The following is a 16,481-nucleotide window of genomic DNA, read 5'->3' on the forward strand; positions in this document are numbered from 1 at the left end:
TCACCGCCCACGTTGTGCTCTCCCCCATAATATAATGAAACCATATCAACAGTGAGGAGGAACGGCTCACGCATCAGGTATATTATGCATAATTTCATTTTTTTTTTTTTTTTTTTAGAAAAAGGACTCATAACCAAACTGCGATAATTAAGTTGGCTACATTCGCCATCTTACTCGGTAGGTTTGGCTCCAAACCTGCATTGCTTGCGGGACAGGGCGTTCGGATTTGAGAATCTGCTGCCAGAGAAGATGATAGGATGATAGGGAGGACCTTATTCGTGAGGGTGTAGAAGGCGCATTGCGATGAAGAAGCAAATATGGGGGATACGTTGAAAAGGAGACAAAACGAATCGTGCAGTTGTAATAATTAAGGAGAATGGTGTTGCTAGCGCACACCTTTAGACACGGTGACATTTTGCTACAAAAAAGGCCGACCTGCCTCCGCAACACGAAAATTTCACACCAAAGGTGCTGCCAACCGAAGGAGTGATGCCGACGCTGTACGTGACTCAAACCCATAATACTTCTACACCCCTGCGGTGGACTTGGGCCCCCTAAAGCGGTACCCCGCCCGTCCATAAACCCGAGACTGCACAAAACGGAAACGAATTAATTCATCGTGATATCAACACTATAACTGCGGATAAAGGCTGTGCTCACGTTTATTTTTGTGGGTCCGTTATCTCGGTACCTCTGCGCAAAAGGTAAGTCATGGGTAGGCTACCCGATGCACCCGTGGTCAGAATGTTATATTTTATTATCGTTCATTGTCACCATTCAACAAAAGGAATTTAAATATGTTTATAGTCAAACCACTACATTGGTATAAGCGTCATGTGTGCATGTCTTGGTCACTTTCAATGAAGTGAAAGTGATTGATTTAAAGCCTGCGTCTTATTAATGAGATGTGCATTAAGAAATGACGTAGGGAAATCCCAGAGTAACCCAATAGCAAGTATTGGTAGCATACTGTTCAGTACAGTCCCTATTCAGGATTGTGTGCAAGGCAATGAGCCTGTGGGCTCGACGCACCACAGAAACGTATTGACATGCACATTAATCGATGTCGGTAGTACTTGCATTACCGTGTTCATAGCAGCAGGATAGTATGCCTACAGCACGATCGGGTATTTTTATATTCAAAATAAGAGTCCCCCTGCAAAGACATGCTGAACTTTGGGAATATCGATATATATATTTTTTAAATTGGGGGGGCTGGACTCTAGTGCAGTACAACTTATTCACAACACTGCAACCTCATTTGACAAAATAAATGGATAATTTGTTGAAGTTTAATACTGTATTTATACCTGCATTTCTTTTGAAAGTTTACACAAATACTGATATTTGCAATGAAGGCGCTGAGGGGAGGGGCGGCTCAAAATAATGGCTCAAACAGTGCAAATAGAACAGCATCAAACGCATGGAAACCATGTTTAATTTGATGCAGTTCCCCTTATTTCGCTTTAGCCATTACCACGAACCCGTCCTCCCCAATTAAGGAGCCACCAACCTCCTGTGGTTGAAAGCTGTTGTGTAGACAATATTAAAATAAACACACTTTCAATTAAATACAAATGTGTTATTTGGAATTACTCCATACAGAATTACTCTGAAACTTAAATGGTCTCTTGTGCTGGCTACCGGTTTAATACAGAGCACTGGTGACTCCTTACTACTCCCACGCCATTCACTGCAATGCAATACACGGTATACGGGATACTTATTGTCTTGTAGAGAGAACTTTGCTACCTGTCTCAGCTAAAGTGGGGTGGGAAATACCCAGTAGGGTCACTACTAATCAAATATGTGTAGTTTTGGAGAGGGAATGTGTCGTACATATCCAGCAGCGCTTTGCTCTCTACCCCATCCATAGCCCTCAATGCAATACCCTGTAATATACAGTGGGGCAAAAAAGTATTTAGTCAGCCACCAATTGTGCAAGTTCTCCCACTTAAAAAGATGAGAGGCCTGTAATTTTCATCATAGGCACACTTCAACTATGACAGACAAAATGAGAGAAAAAAATCCAGAAAATCACATTGTAGGATTTTTAATGAATTTATTTGCAAATTATGGTGGAAAATAAGTATTTGGTCACCTACAAACAAGCAAGATTTCTGGCTCTCACAGACCTGTAACTTCTTCTTTAAGAGGCTCCTCTGTCCTCCACTTGTTACCTGTATTAATGGCACCTGTTTGAACTTGTTATCAGTATAAAAGACACCTGTCCACAACCTCAAACAGACACACTCCAAACTCCACTATGGCCAAGACCAAAGAGCTGTCAAAGGACACCAGAAACAAAATTGTAGACCTGCACCAGGCTGGGAATACTGAATCTGCAATAGGTAAGCAGCTTGGTTTGAAGAACTGTGGAAGCAATTATTAGGAAATGGAAGACATACAAGACCACTGATAATCTCCCTCGATCTGGGGCTCCACGCAAGATCTCACCCCGTGGGGTCAAAATGATCACAAGAACGGTGAGCAAAAATCCCAGAACCACACGGGGGGACCTAGTGAATGACCTGCAGAGAGCTGGGACCAAAGTAACAAAGCCTACAATCAGTAACACACTACGCCGCCAGGGATTCAAATCCTGCAGTGCCAGATGTGCACCCCTGCTTAAGCCAGTACATGTCCAGGCTCGTCTGAAGTTTGCTAGAGAGCATTTGGATGATCCAGAAGAAGATTGGGAGAATGTCATATGGTCAGATGAAACCAAAATATAACGTTTTGGTAAAAACCCAACTCGTCGTGTTTGGAGGACAAAGAATGCTGAGTTGCATCCAAAGAACACCATACCTACTGTGAAGCATGGGGGTCAAAACATCATGTTTTGGGGCTGTTTTTCAAGGGACCAGGACGACTGATCCTTGTAAAGGAAAGAATGAATGGGGCCATGTATCGTGAGATTTTGAGTGAAAAACTCCTTCCATCAGCAAGGGCATTGAAGATGAAACGTGGCTGGGTCTTTCAGCATGACAATGATCCCAAACACACCGCCCGGGCAATGAAGGAGTGGCTTCGTAAGAAGCATTTCAAGGTCCTGGAGTGGCCTAGCCAGTCTCCAGATCTCAAACCCATAGAAAATCTTTGGAGGGCGTTGAAAGTCTGTTGCCCAGCAGCAGCCCCAAAACATCACTGCTCTAGAGGAGATCTGCATGGAGGAATGGGCCAAAATACCAGCAAAAGTGTGTGAAAACCTTGTGAAGACTTACAGAAAACGTTTGACCTCTGTCATTGCCAACAAAGGGCATATAACAAAGTATTGAGAGAAACTTTTCTTATTGACCAAATACTTATTTTCCACCATCATTTGCAAATAAATTCTTAAAAAATCCTACAATGTGACTTTCTGGATTTTTTTCTTCTCATTTTGCCTGTCATCTTTTTAAGTGGGAGAACTTGCACAATTGGTGGCTGACTAAATACTATTTTTGCCCCACTGTACTGTACATGGGATACATATTGGCTTGTAGAGAGTGATCGAAGAGCAGAGCTTTGACTGTTATACGCATCCCAAGCTCTAGTGATGTGCAGGTGGTTAAGATGGCGCCGATGAAGGGTGCCTCACCTCGAGCGCCGTTTCTACTTTTTTTTGTGCGTTTTCTGAAATGTTAATCAGTTTTACTACATTACTACATACATCTGGGTAGAACTTTTGGAATACAAATTGCTGGGTAATCACTGTCCATTCAACCTCCCCGGAATCCTTGAGATGGCGGAACAATGGACTAGGCGCTGAGTTGCTTGGCAGTCTTACCGGAGAGTACGAAGCGATGACACTGATGGAGAGGTAGATGTGGCGGGGTCTTAATAAGATTAAGACGCCGGGTGACCCATCCTCAGTTACCAAGCATGCTACTCGTCTATGTTCAACCATTAATGAACAAACTTTGAGGTGAAGATCTCCTTCCAGAGGGACATCAGATCCTGCAACATACTGTTTTTCTGAGACTAGGCTTTCCTCTGACATCCAAACGGATTATATACAACCAGCAGGTTTGACTGTTTTTTTAAGCAGATTGTAAGCGGGCTGTCTCTGGCAAGAGCAGAAGTGGTGGGCTCTGCTTTATGACCAACAACCCATTTTGTGACAGAGGAAACGTACAGGAGCTTGCGATCTTCTGCTCCCCCGACTTGGAATAGTTGGTCATCGAATGGCGCCATTTTTACCTTCCGAGAGAGTTCTCAGGGATTATCGCAATGGACGAGTACATCCCGCCCCAAGCCGAAACAAAAAAGGCTCTCAAAGATCTTAATTGGACCCTGAACAAACGAGACCGCATTTCTGGAGGCAGCAATTCATTGTTGTGGGGGAATTTAACAAGTAATTACTACCAACACATTGACTGTCCAACTTTCATTCTGCTCTTGACCATTTCTCCTTTCGGCACATCCGACCATAACTCCATTGTGTTTCTCCCCACCTACAAACAAAAACTTGAGTGATGTTCCTGTGGTGATGTCTACACAGCATTGGTCTGACCATTCAGAATTCATTCTCCAAGACTGTTTTGATCACGTGGACTGGAATATGTTCTGGGTTTCCTCTGGAGATGAATAATATCAATGAATATGTCGACAGTCACCGGATTTAAAAAATGCATAGATGACTTGATACCGATGTCTTTCTAAACGTTCCCGACTCAAAAAATGGTGGATTGATAGCAGCCTTGTAGGAAAACCTGAAAGAGCGAGCTGCTGCTTATAAACAGGGCAAGGTAACCAGGGACAATTGTTTGGTTAAACCATACAAATCCGACCTACGCAGATCGATCAAGATGGCGAAATACAAGTATAGGGAAAAAAGTGGGGAAGAAATTCAGCAGATTGGACACAAGGCGTAAGTGGCAGGGGCTCCTAACAATCTCGGATTACAAATAAAAAGCCAGCCACATCGAATTCACCAACGCCACCATACCGGAGAAGCTCATGATTCGAGGATAATGACTCTGAGCTGCCGAGGAGAGCCCCTTTGACAACGTGGGCTACACACGGTCTCCACTGAGGACATATGTAAGTAATTCAAACATGTTAACCCTCGCAAGGCTGCCGGCCAAGACTGCATCCATAGCCGTGCCCTCAGAGCATGTGCAGACCAGCTGGCTGTTGTGTTCTCAAACATTTTCAATCTCTCCCAAACTCGGGCCGCTAATACCCACCCGCTTCAAGATGTCCACTATCATCCCTGTTCCCAAAAAGGGAAAGTAACTGAACTGAATGACTACCGACCAGTAGCACTGACTGATTTCCATCAGCATATAGTGCTTTGGGAGGCTAGTCAAAGACCATATCACCATCTCCCTCCCCGACACCCTTGACCCTCTCCAATTCGCCTGCCGCCCTGATAGGTCCACAGAAAGGAATGCATATGTGAAGGATGCTGTTCATCGACTACAGCTCGGCCTTCAGTACTATAGTGCCCTATAAGCTCATTACAAAGTTCATGGCCCTGGGTCTGAACTCCTCCCTATGCAACTGGGTCCTGGACATCCTGACCCTCCCCCCCAGGTGGTGAAGGTAGGTAACATTACCTCCTCCTCCTGTATTCTCTGTATATGCACAACTGTGGCCTCCCACAGTTACAACTCCAAGTTCGCTGATGACACAACAGTAGTAGGCCTGATTACCAACAACGATGAAACAGCCCTTTCTTCGAGGATGTAGGCGGAATGGTGCCAGTTAAAGAACCTCTCCCTTAATGTTAGTAAAACAAAGGAGCTGATTTTGGGCTTCAGGAGAAACCAGGCTGGACACGCCCCCATCCTCATCAACAGGGAGACTGTCAATAACGTGGAGACTGTCAATAACTTCAAATTCCTCCTCTTAAACATCTTGGAGAACCTGAAATGGTTCAACCACACGGACACCGTGGTGAAGGCATGACAGCGACTCTTCAACCTCAGGAAAGTATGGAAATTCAGCCTCTCCCTGAGGGCCCTCAGTGTTCAGGAACACCATCGAGAGCATACTGTCAGTCTGCATCACAGCCTGGTACGGCAACTCCGCCGCGGACCGGAAGGCGCTTCAGCGGGTGACCCGTGCAGCCGACCGCACCATTGGGTGTGCACTGCCTTCCCTACATGGCACCTACAACACCAGGTGTCGCAGGAAGGCCAAGAAGATCATCAGGGACCCCAGCCACCCAAACCATGCCCTGTTTTCCATGATTCAATCACTCAGACACGGGCAGTACAGGAGCATCATGGCAAAAACTGGGAGACTGGCCAATAGTTTCTACCCTCAGACCGCTAAATAGCCACCACTAGTCAACTACTTGCTGCTCCCCTAGGGACATACCCCCCCACCACCCCCTCAGCAAGCTTTTACTCAGCCCAATATTCTAAACATACCAGTGTCAACATTGTATATTTCTTTCATTATTGGTTTTAAATGTTTTTAACCCTTTTTGTGTACGATTACATATTTGTGATTAATGTTGAGTGGTCCCTGCAGCATACCATTGCAAATATGTGTTTGGAAGAGTTGTCTGAAAAGCATCTAAACAATGTTTTGTACTGATGGGAAATAAAGGTCTTCACAACATAAATTCCTCAATTTCACCTTTTTATTGTAAAAGATAAATGCAAATTTCATCATTCAAGCATCGCATGGAACACATCCACAGCCAAATTCATTCCATTAACCAGTCTAAATAACAGGTTGCGCTGACAACAAACAAAACATAAGTTAGCGACCTAACATCTCTGGTGAGCAGATGGGAGAAATGTAATATTGTTTAGAAAGAGATGCCTGTCAGTTAAGCTAACAGCAGCTAAATTCTTTGATGGCAGCCATGGTTGTTTATTTTTGACAAGCAAAAACTCAATCCCAGAATGCTCTTCACTATAACACGCAAATAAACAAAGTTACGGTCAAAGATGGCTGTGTCCGTTGCCTGAAAATTGAGCTTTGGTCACGTTTCAGCATAATGCACATCTTCATTGTACTTGTTACTGTATATACAAGAACCGGAGGACATGACTTGACAAGTCATTTACAGTATTAGACCAAATCGCAATGCAAATGAAATGTTATCACCTCACAGATCATCACCCCAAATACTAGCCTAACAGTAGAGCAAATGCATGCAGGAAATATTACTATAGGGGATTTCTCAATAAAAGGGGGGCAAACACAGAAGTTTATGCTAAATAAAACCCCTGGAAAGGGGGCTCTGCGCTGGCAACCCTGAGGTACCATAGTAACAATCTGATGTCTTGAACACGGCAACTGGGAAATCTCCAATTTCTGACTTCAGCGTGTTCAAGACAACTGGGAACTCATACAAAAACGAGCATCGACTGGGAAAAATCGTTTAACGGTTATCCAACTCGTAATTCCATCCGGGGAACTCTGGCTTCTTGTTAGAGCTCTGACTTTCCGATCTGAAGCTCACTGACATCATGATTTGACCTCGTATTTTCAGAGTTCCCAGTTGTCGTGAAAGCACAAGTCAGTCGAGTAAATTATTACTTCATCTCGTTTCGTTATAACATTTTTGGTCTGACAGACGCTTTTGTGACAAACATGGCGCCACACATAGCTTAGCATTTAGCTCATCATAATCAGTACAACCTTCAAAAAAGTATTCTAAACACGTGTCTATTACAATCTTTGCAAGAATCGGAATGGATGATTCTTCACCAGTACTTGAAAATGTGAATAAAACAAATATGTTACGCTCCATACATGCATATGGTATGCTACAGTAGAAACAACAAAACAATATACAGAAAATAAGGCACTTACTTTGATAGGAACGCACACATGTGCATTTGCAGAGTTTGTTTTCCTTAAAAAATAAATAAAAGGTAATGTGGGTGCCAGACAGAAAATGTGCCAGGTGCAGTGGTGAAAGAAGTACCCAATTTTGATACTTGAGTAAAAGTAAAGATACCTTTTTAATAGAAAATGACACAAGTGAAAGTCGCCCAGTTAAATACTACTTGAGTAAAACTCAAAAGTATTTGGTTTTAAATATAGTTAACTATCAAAGTATAAAATTCAATTTCCTTATATAAAGCAAACCAGAAGGCTTTAAAAAAAAGTGACTTACGGGATATCCCGTCATTTACATAATTTACAAACGAAGCATTTGTGTTTTGTGTCCGCCAGCTCAGAGGCAGTAGAGATGACCATGGATGTTCTCTTGATGAATGTGAATTAGACAGTTTTCCTGTCCTGCTAAGCATTCCAAATGTAAGGAGTACTTTTGGGTGTCGGGGAAAATGTATGGAGTAAAAAGCACATTTTCTTAAATGTAGTAAAGTAAAAGTTCACAAAACAACTTCAGTAGTACTTTGAAGTATTTTTATTTAAGTACTTTACACCACTGGCCAGGAGGGAAAGTTTGCAAGGTCTGTTCTGACTAGAGATACTTGATCTGGGGAAGTGCTTGGGTTCTCTTCGAAGGTGTTAAGGAGCCAGACAAACTTCTCTCTAACAGTGAAAATGGCCTAATTATGCAAATTAATGAGGTGGCACACACCTCAATTTCAACTGTTAGAAAATAAAACCTGTTAAAGTCATTTGAAATTGACAAGTTGGAACCGTCTATAGATAATTCAGGCAGCGTAAATGAACTGTCCTGTTAGGGCTGGGCGCTATGACGATATATCGTGTGACAATAGAAAAATGTCTATTGTTTCATATTGTGCTCTGTCGTTTATTTTGTTGTCGCAAATCACTCTGGCAATATTTTTCACCAATTGGACGACACTTGGCGTGCCGTATGGAAGGAAATTTGCAACACAAACAAACATGGACGAGAGTGAATGTGACACAAAGCAGACACAGCACTCGTCCCTAAGAGGGAATACTTTGGTTGCATGGACGTGGTTCGGGTATGAAAAGTCTGACATGGACCAGAAAACCGTCCTCTGCAAAATATGCAGGTCAGTCCCGACAACGGGCTCAAACACCATTAACCTCTTTTACCACCTACCCAAGAATCATGTGAAACGTACGGAGAGAGTCTACAGTCGAGTGCTCAAAACAAACCCCTGCCTCAGACGTTGCAAGAGGCTTTTGCCCCCGGCACACCATATGGCAAAGAATCACGTAGACGGAAGGAGATAACAGCTGCTATTACAACTTACGTCTGCAAAGACATGGCCCAAATTTACACGGGAGAGAAACAGGGGTTTCGTGAGTTGGTGCTAACACTCGACCCAAGTTTTTTTTTTTTTTTTTTTAATGAATTTAACCTTTAATTAACCTGGCAAGTCCGTTTAAGAACTAATTCTTATTAACAATGACTGCCTAGGAACATTCGGTCACCTGCCTTGTTCAGGGGCAGAATGTCCGATCTTTACCTTGTCAGCTCTGGGATACGATACAGCAACCTTTCGGTTACTGGCCCAACACTCTAACCACTAGGCTACTTGCCACCCCAGGTACCACATACAAATTGACATGTGGCACGTGTTAATGCCAAAATAACATGCAAAACAGACAAGCCCCCCCCAATAATAAATATAGAGATATTTATTTTGCATGCAACTATACATTAAGTCTTTTCTATTTATCTTTTATTTTATTTTATCCATGAATATTTTATATTTTGTTGCACCCTTAATTGAACATTTGCACAAAGGTTCTAAAAGGAGAAATAATAACATGAGTAAGTACCTTTAACATTTTTTTGTTGCGTATAATTCAAAATTAAATAAAAAATAGGCCTTTACATGTGGTAATTTTACATAAACTATTTATTCATTGAATTTACAGAAAATGTGCTATATCGTGATATGTATCATCATCAGGATATGAAATGACCTATATCGGGATATGAGATTTTGGCCATATCGCCCAGCCCTATGTCCTGTTGTGTAAAGATCACATTGAGTGAGTGCATCCTGACATCATGCGCGTAACAAAACCTCACGCTGCGGCAACCGTTAGATATTTGGATCTCACACTTGAAAAGGTAAAAACATATATTTTCTATTTGTTTTCAGAAATCACTTATTGCATTTTCTTGTTGGCACAATAAATGTGGCCATTTGATTTTAAAATTCAATATCATTTGATGACTTATCCACATCGCAATGTTTTCAAAAGCAGGCTTTTATTTTTATGGTTTCCTCATTCGCATAGCAAAGTGATGTCGTCGTTTGTGCTACTGGCTGAATACCAGTGCTAGATGCTATAGTAAGATGAGCTAACTATTTAATTTGCTAAACATCATGAGAGGCTACCGATTTGTCACAACTTTGTGGTGAATAATGCCCTGGGGAGTACAGAATAATGCCTACGCCATGCGCCTAAGCATTTTTTTTTACCTTTATTTAATCAGGCAAGTCAGTTAAGAACATATTCTTATTTTCAATGACGGCCTGGGAACAGTGGGTTAACTGCCTGTTCAGGGGCAGAACGACAGATTTGTACCTTGTCAGCTCGGGGGTTTGAACTCGCAACCTTCCGGTTACTAGTCCAACGCTCTAACCACTAGGCTACGCTACATTGTCATCATGTCAAAGGTTACGAGTGGGTTTATGCCTATAGCCAGGGTGTCACAGGTCCGGTCTTCAACGGCCGACATGTCTGCTGGTTCTCGTCCTATCCTGTTAATCTGAGTCCTGGGAAATGGAAACCCTTTCACGTTATTATGCAGATCAAACCATTTTGTGCTGGCTCAGTTTATTTTTTATTTCACGTTGTTATTTTCAGAATGGTTCCTGTAACCATGCGAGCTCAGTACGCCTTGATTTGGGCTTGGTTCGGCTCAGTTGTCAAAAGCCTTCATGTGTGTACATTCTTTAGGAAATCAGTGATTTTTAAATCGATCAATTCAGTGCTAGTACAGGGAGCGAGATAAAGCAGCACCACTCTAGCCCCTGAAGACAAGAACTGTGCCCCATGGCCTTTGCATATAGTCACCTCACATCCTGGGTGTATCACACTTGGTTTATCAAAGCAAACTGTAACATCTTATATTGACATTATTATACAGGCCTAATGTCCATTTTATTTAATAATAATTTAAAAAATCAACTTTACCACAACATTAACATCAGATTTTACACTTTAAAATGTTTTCCAAACAAAAACAATTGATCTCAAAGTAAAAAAACAAAAACAATACTCTATGCACAAGGACTACTTTGCGCGGTTTTACAAAGTTTCATAAAACACATTTACAGGAACACCTGTGCAGATGCAAACTTTGGTAACAGAATGACGATTAAAATCTCGCTGAGTTTTTTTTAATGCGACCACATTTTCCAAAACCTGTTATCTGTTCCGAATTAAGATTAAAAGATGTCTAAAGAAAGAATAGGGTGTCAGTTATGACATGACACTTTGAGTAAAAAATAAATAATACATTTTGGTTATTTTACTACAGTAGGTGAAGTGGATCAACATCCGGTAACGGAATTACATCATAGGTCCCTGATCTGTACTATACAGAATTATGGCTACAAACAGGTATGTGCAATATACAGTGCCTCGAGCTTATGGCTACAAACAGGTATGTGCAATATACAGTGCCTCGAGCTGTTTTGCAAGGAGGAATGGGAAAAAATTTCAGTCTCTCGATGTGCAAAACTGATAAAGACATACCCCAAGTGACTTACAGCTGTAATCACAGCAAAAGGTGGCGCTACAAAGTATTAACTTAAGGGGGCTGAATAATTTTGCACGACCAATTTTTCAGTTTTTGATTTGTTAAAAAAGTTTGAAATATCCAATAAATGTCGTTCCACTTCATGATTGTGTCCCACTTGTTGTTGATTCTTCACAAAAAAATAGTTTTATGAAGCCTGAAATGTGGCAAAAGGTCACAAAGTTCAAGGGGGCCGAATACTTTCGCAAGGCACTGTATATGCAATATCCTTCTATTGCATATTTGGGTATTTCTTTCTACACACTGGCAATTGTAATGCGCTCTGCCCCCAAACAAGACCACTTTTTGTTGAGCCGGACCAGACAAAATCTGAAATAGATGTCTACATTTTTTGTTAAACATAGACGCAGTAGAGTTCAGTATATTATAGTAATGATATGTTCAGTATTGTACTGTACTGTACTTTTCTTTACTGTGCTGTTCTCAACTGTGTTATACTGTACTGTGATGTCCAAACTTGTGAAACATGGACGTCTATGATTGCTTCAGATTTGATCATGCAGTGGCGGACTGAGTACAGAGCGTTGTGTTGGATTTGCCCCAAACATAACACACCACTCAGTAACACACTTCATATTTTCAAGCATGGTGGTGGCTGCATCATGTTATGGGTATGCTTGTTATCGACAAGGACTTTTTTGGGATAGAAATATATGGAATAGCGCTAAGAACAGGCATAATCCTAGAGGAAAACCTGGTTGTCTGCTTTCCAACAGACACTGGGAGACAAATTAACCTTTCAACAGGACAATAACCTAAACCACAAGGCCAATTATACACTGGAGTTGCTTACCAAGATGCCATATGATGTTCCTGAGTAAACTAGTTACAATTTTGACCTAAATCTATGGCTAGACTTACCTAGAAAGACTACTATAATCGCTTCCAAAGGTGATCCTAACATGTAATTACTCAGTTTTACATTTAAACTCAGTTTTTCACAATTCCTGACATTTAACCCTAGTAAACATTCCCTCTTTAAGGTCAGTTAGGATCACCACTTTTATTTTAAGAATGTGAAATGTCAGAAAAATAGTAGATTTCTTTGAGCTTTTATTTCTTTCATCACATTCCCAGTGGGTCAGAAGTTTACATACACTCAATTAGTATTTGGTAGCATTGCTTTTAAATTGTTTAACTTAGGTCAAATGTTTTGGGTAGTCTTCCACAAGCTTCCCACAATAAGTTGGGTGAATTTAGGCCCATTCCTCCTGACAGAGCTGGTGTAACTAAGTCAAGTTTGTAGGCCTCCTTGCTCGCACACGCTTTTTCAGTTTTTCACACACTTTTTCACAAATGTTCTATGGGATTGAGGTCAGGGCTTTGTGATGGCCACTCCAATACCTTGACTTTGTTGTCCTTAAGCCATTTTGCCACAACTTTGGAATTATGCTTGGGATCATTGTCCATTTGGAAGACCCATTTGCAACCAAGCTCTAACTTCCTGACTGATGTCTATAGAGATGTTGCTTGAATATATCCACATAATTTTCCTACCTCATGATGCCATCTATTTTGTGAAGTGCACCAGTCCCTCCTGCATCAAAGCACCCCCACAACATGATGGGATGGTGTTTTTCGGCATGCAGGCCTTCCCTTTTTCTTCCAAACATAACGAAGGTCATTATGGCCAAACAGTTCTATTTTTGTATCATCAGACCAGAGGACATTTCTCCAAAAAGTACAATCTTTGTCCCCATGTGAGCTGCAAACCGTAGTCTGGCTTTTTTATGGCGGTTTTGGAGCAGTGGCTTCTTCCTTGCTGAGCGGCCTTTCAGGTTATGTCAATATAGGACTTATTTTACTGTGGATATAGATACATTTGTACCTGCTTCCTCCAGCATCTTCACAAGATCCTTTGCTGTTGTTCTGGGATTGATTTGGACTTTTTGCACCAAAGTACGTTCATCTCTAGGAGACAGAGCGTGTCTCCTTTCAGAGCGGTATGACGGCTGCATTGTCCCATGATGTTTATTCTTGCGTACTATTGTTTGTACAGATGAATGTGGTACCTTGAGGCGTTTGGAAATTGCTCTCAATGATGAACCAGACTTGCAGAGGTCCACAAGAGGCACGGAGTTTGAAGGTAGGCTTTGAAATACATCCACAGGTACACCTCCAATTGACTAAATTATGTCATTTAGCCTGTCAGAAGCTTCTGAAGCCATGACATTTTCTGGAATTTTCCAAGCTATTTAAAGGCACAGTCAACTTAGTGTATGTAAACTTCTGACCCAATGGAATTGTGATACAGTGAAATAATCTCTAAATAATTGTTGAGAAAATTACTTGTCATGCACAGAGTAGATGTCCCAACCGACTTGCCAAAACTATAGTTTGTTAACAAGAAATTTGTGGAGTGGTTGAATACCAAGGTTTAATGACTCCAACCTAAGAGTGTGTAAACTTTCAACTTCAACTGTATTCGTTGTCACAAAACTGCACATTTTTATTGTACTGTTCCCAGCACAACGTGCACCTGTGTAATGACCATGCTGATTAAACAGCATGGAAATTTTCTTGAAATGCCACACCTGTCAGGTGGATGGATTATCATGGCAAAGAAGAAATGCTCTCTAACAGGGATTGTAAACAAATGTGTGACACATTTGAGAAATGATCTGTTTGTGTATATGGAAAGTTTCTTGGCTCTTTTTTTCAGCTCATGAAACATGAGACCAACCCTTTACATGTTGAATTTTTATTTTTGTTCTGTAGAGATGGAACTGCCCATATTCACAAACTTCTAAGTCCTGCCAAGCCTCACTTGGTTGGACGAATGCAGTCACCAACAGGGTCGAGATGAAATGAAATGAAATGGTTAAAAAAACATAATGACGTTTGGGCGACGCCATTCTAAGGTCACGGTTCAGAGATGAGAAAGCTGATGCTAGGTCTGTGCCTATCGGCAACCCAGAGTGGTAACGTTTGCATGTTATTGTCCCTCGTTGTCTCTGGCTGTCTTTGTCGCCATCTGTTTTGCGGGGAAAGTAAGTCCTACAGTGTAGGTGTAGTCGGACACAGTGATGTACAGTAAGTAGGGAGAGTAAGAACAATGACCTGTAAACCCCAAGGCATTTTTAACTCAAATACTTCTAGTAAGTTGAACTCGGTCAATGAAAAGTAATTATTACTTCAAATGTTTGTGGTACTGACTCAACTAAATGAAGTCACATCATCATCAAAAAAAGAAGAAATTATAACAATTTTAATTTAACCAGCATGCTTTATTACAGGTAAAAAAATCATTGTTTTTAATATCAGAGTTTTTGCATGTACATTGAGTGATTGATTATGCAAGACAAAGATATATGAAAATATAAATGAATCCAATCATTTAGTTGTTTGCACGTGTTACTGAAATAATTGTTCCAGTTGAAATGGCTTAGGTCGTCTCTTCACATTGTTCCTGTCCCTGGCAGTCATTTATGAATGCAGGTTGTGGGTGAATACAAACGTGTTGGATATCCTAATTCTGGCTGGATTCCAATGGGAATCACATATCATTTTGCAAGACAGTATAATGTGACTTGCAAGTAGGGTTGCAAAATTCTGGTAAATTTCACAGGTTTTACAGATATCCTGGTTGTAAAGATTCCTGGAAATCCATGTTTTTTATCTGGTAATTTGTTACTGTAATTTGGAATCATACTTGTAGGCATGGTGTGCCCTGTAAACCATGAGTGTCATGCAGGTGAAAGAGGACCCAAAAGCGACTTGGCGAAAACAGAGTCTTTAATCCAGTAAAGTAAATACAAACAAAAAACACAACTTTCACTCGAAATGACGAGGACAAACTGGAGACTCGATCTTGAACAGCAGGTGAACAGCAGGTTGCCTCGGGAAGGCACTTGAACCAGACAGACTCAGACACCTGCTCACCACGCAGCATCTGAGGAAAACACGACACGACAGGGCGATACACAAACACAGCACGGTGAATTCTAGACAAGGAACCGACAGGACAGGAACGGAACACAAAGGAAGAAATAGGGACTCTAATCAGGGGAAAGGATCGGGAACAGGTGTGGGAAGACTAAATGATTGATTAGGGAATAGGAACAGCTGGGAGCAGGAACGGAACGATAGAGAGAAGAGAGAGCGAGAGAGTGAGAGAGGGAGGGGGGAGAGAGGGATAGAAAGAGGGAAAGAACCTAATAAGACCAGCAGAGGGAAACGAATAGAATGGGAAGCACAGGGACAAGACAAGATAATAAATGACAAAACATGACAGTACCCCCCACTCACCGAGCGCCTCCTGGCGCACTCGAGGAGGAATCCTGGCGGCAACGGAGGAAATCATCAATGAGTGAACGGTCCAGCACGTCCCGAGACGGAACCCAACTCCTCTCCTCAGGACCGTAACCCTCCCAATCCACTAAGTATTGGTGACCCCGTCCCCGAGAACGCATGTCCATGATCTTATGTACCTTGTAAATAGGTGCGCTCTCGACAAGGACGGGGGGGGGGAGGGAAGACGAACGGGGGTGCGAAGAAAGGGCTTAACACAGGAGACATGGAAGACAGGATGGACGCGACGAAGATGTCGCGGAAGAAGCAGTCGCACAGCGACAGGATTGACGACCTGGGAGACACGGAACGGACCAATGAACCGCGGAGTCAACTTACGAGAAGCTGTCGTAAGAGGAAGGTTGCGAGTGGAAAGCCACACTCTCTGGCCGCAACAATACCTTGGACTCTTAATCCTGCGTTTATTGGCGGCTCTCACAGTCTGTGCCCTGTAACGGCAAAGTGCAGACCTCACCCTCCTCCAGGTGCGCTCACAACGTTGGACAAACGCTGAGCGGAGGGAACGCTGGACTCGGCAAGCTGGGATGAG

The 16,481-nt window shown here is 42.0% G+C and overlaps 1 protein-coding gene across 1 annotated transcript in view; it reads left to right on the top strand.

The window, feature by feature from the left end:
- The first annotated feature begins 52 nt into the window (after nt 1-52).
- The window catches only part of LOC124043761 (E3 ubiquitin-protein ligase HECW2-like), an 88,848-nt gene continuing 72,419 nt past the window's right edge, over nt 53-16,481 (top strand). The window contains exon 1 of the mRNA XM_046362693.1: nt 53-704. The gene's annotated coding sequence lies outside the window, so the exon portion shown is untranslated. The remainder of the gene's footprint in view (nt 705-16,481) is intronic.

The sequence above is a fragment of the Oncorhynchus gorbuscha genome, linkage group LG09 (assembly GCF_021184085.1).
Source record: "Oncorhynchus gorbuscha isolate QuinsamMale2020 ecotype Even-year linkage group LG09, OgorEven_v1.0, whole genome shotgun sequence".
Lineage (NCBI taxonomy): Eukaryota > Metazoa > Chordata > Actinopteri > Salmoniformes > Salmonidae > Oncorhynchus > Oncorhynchus gorbuscha.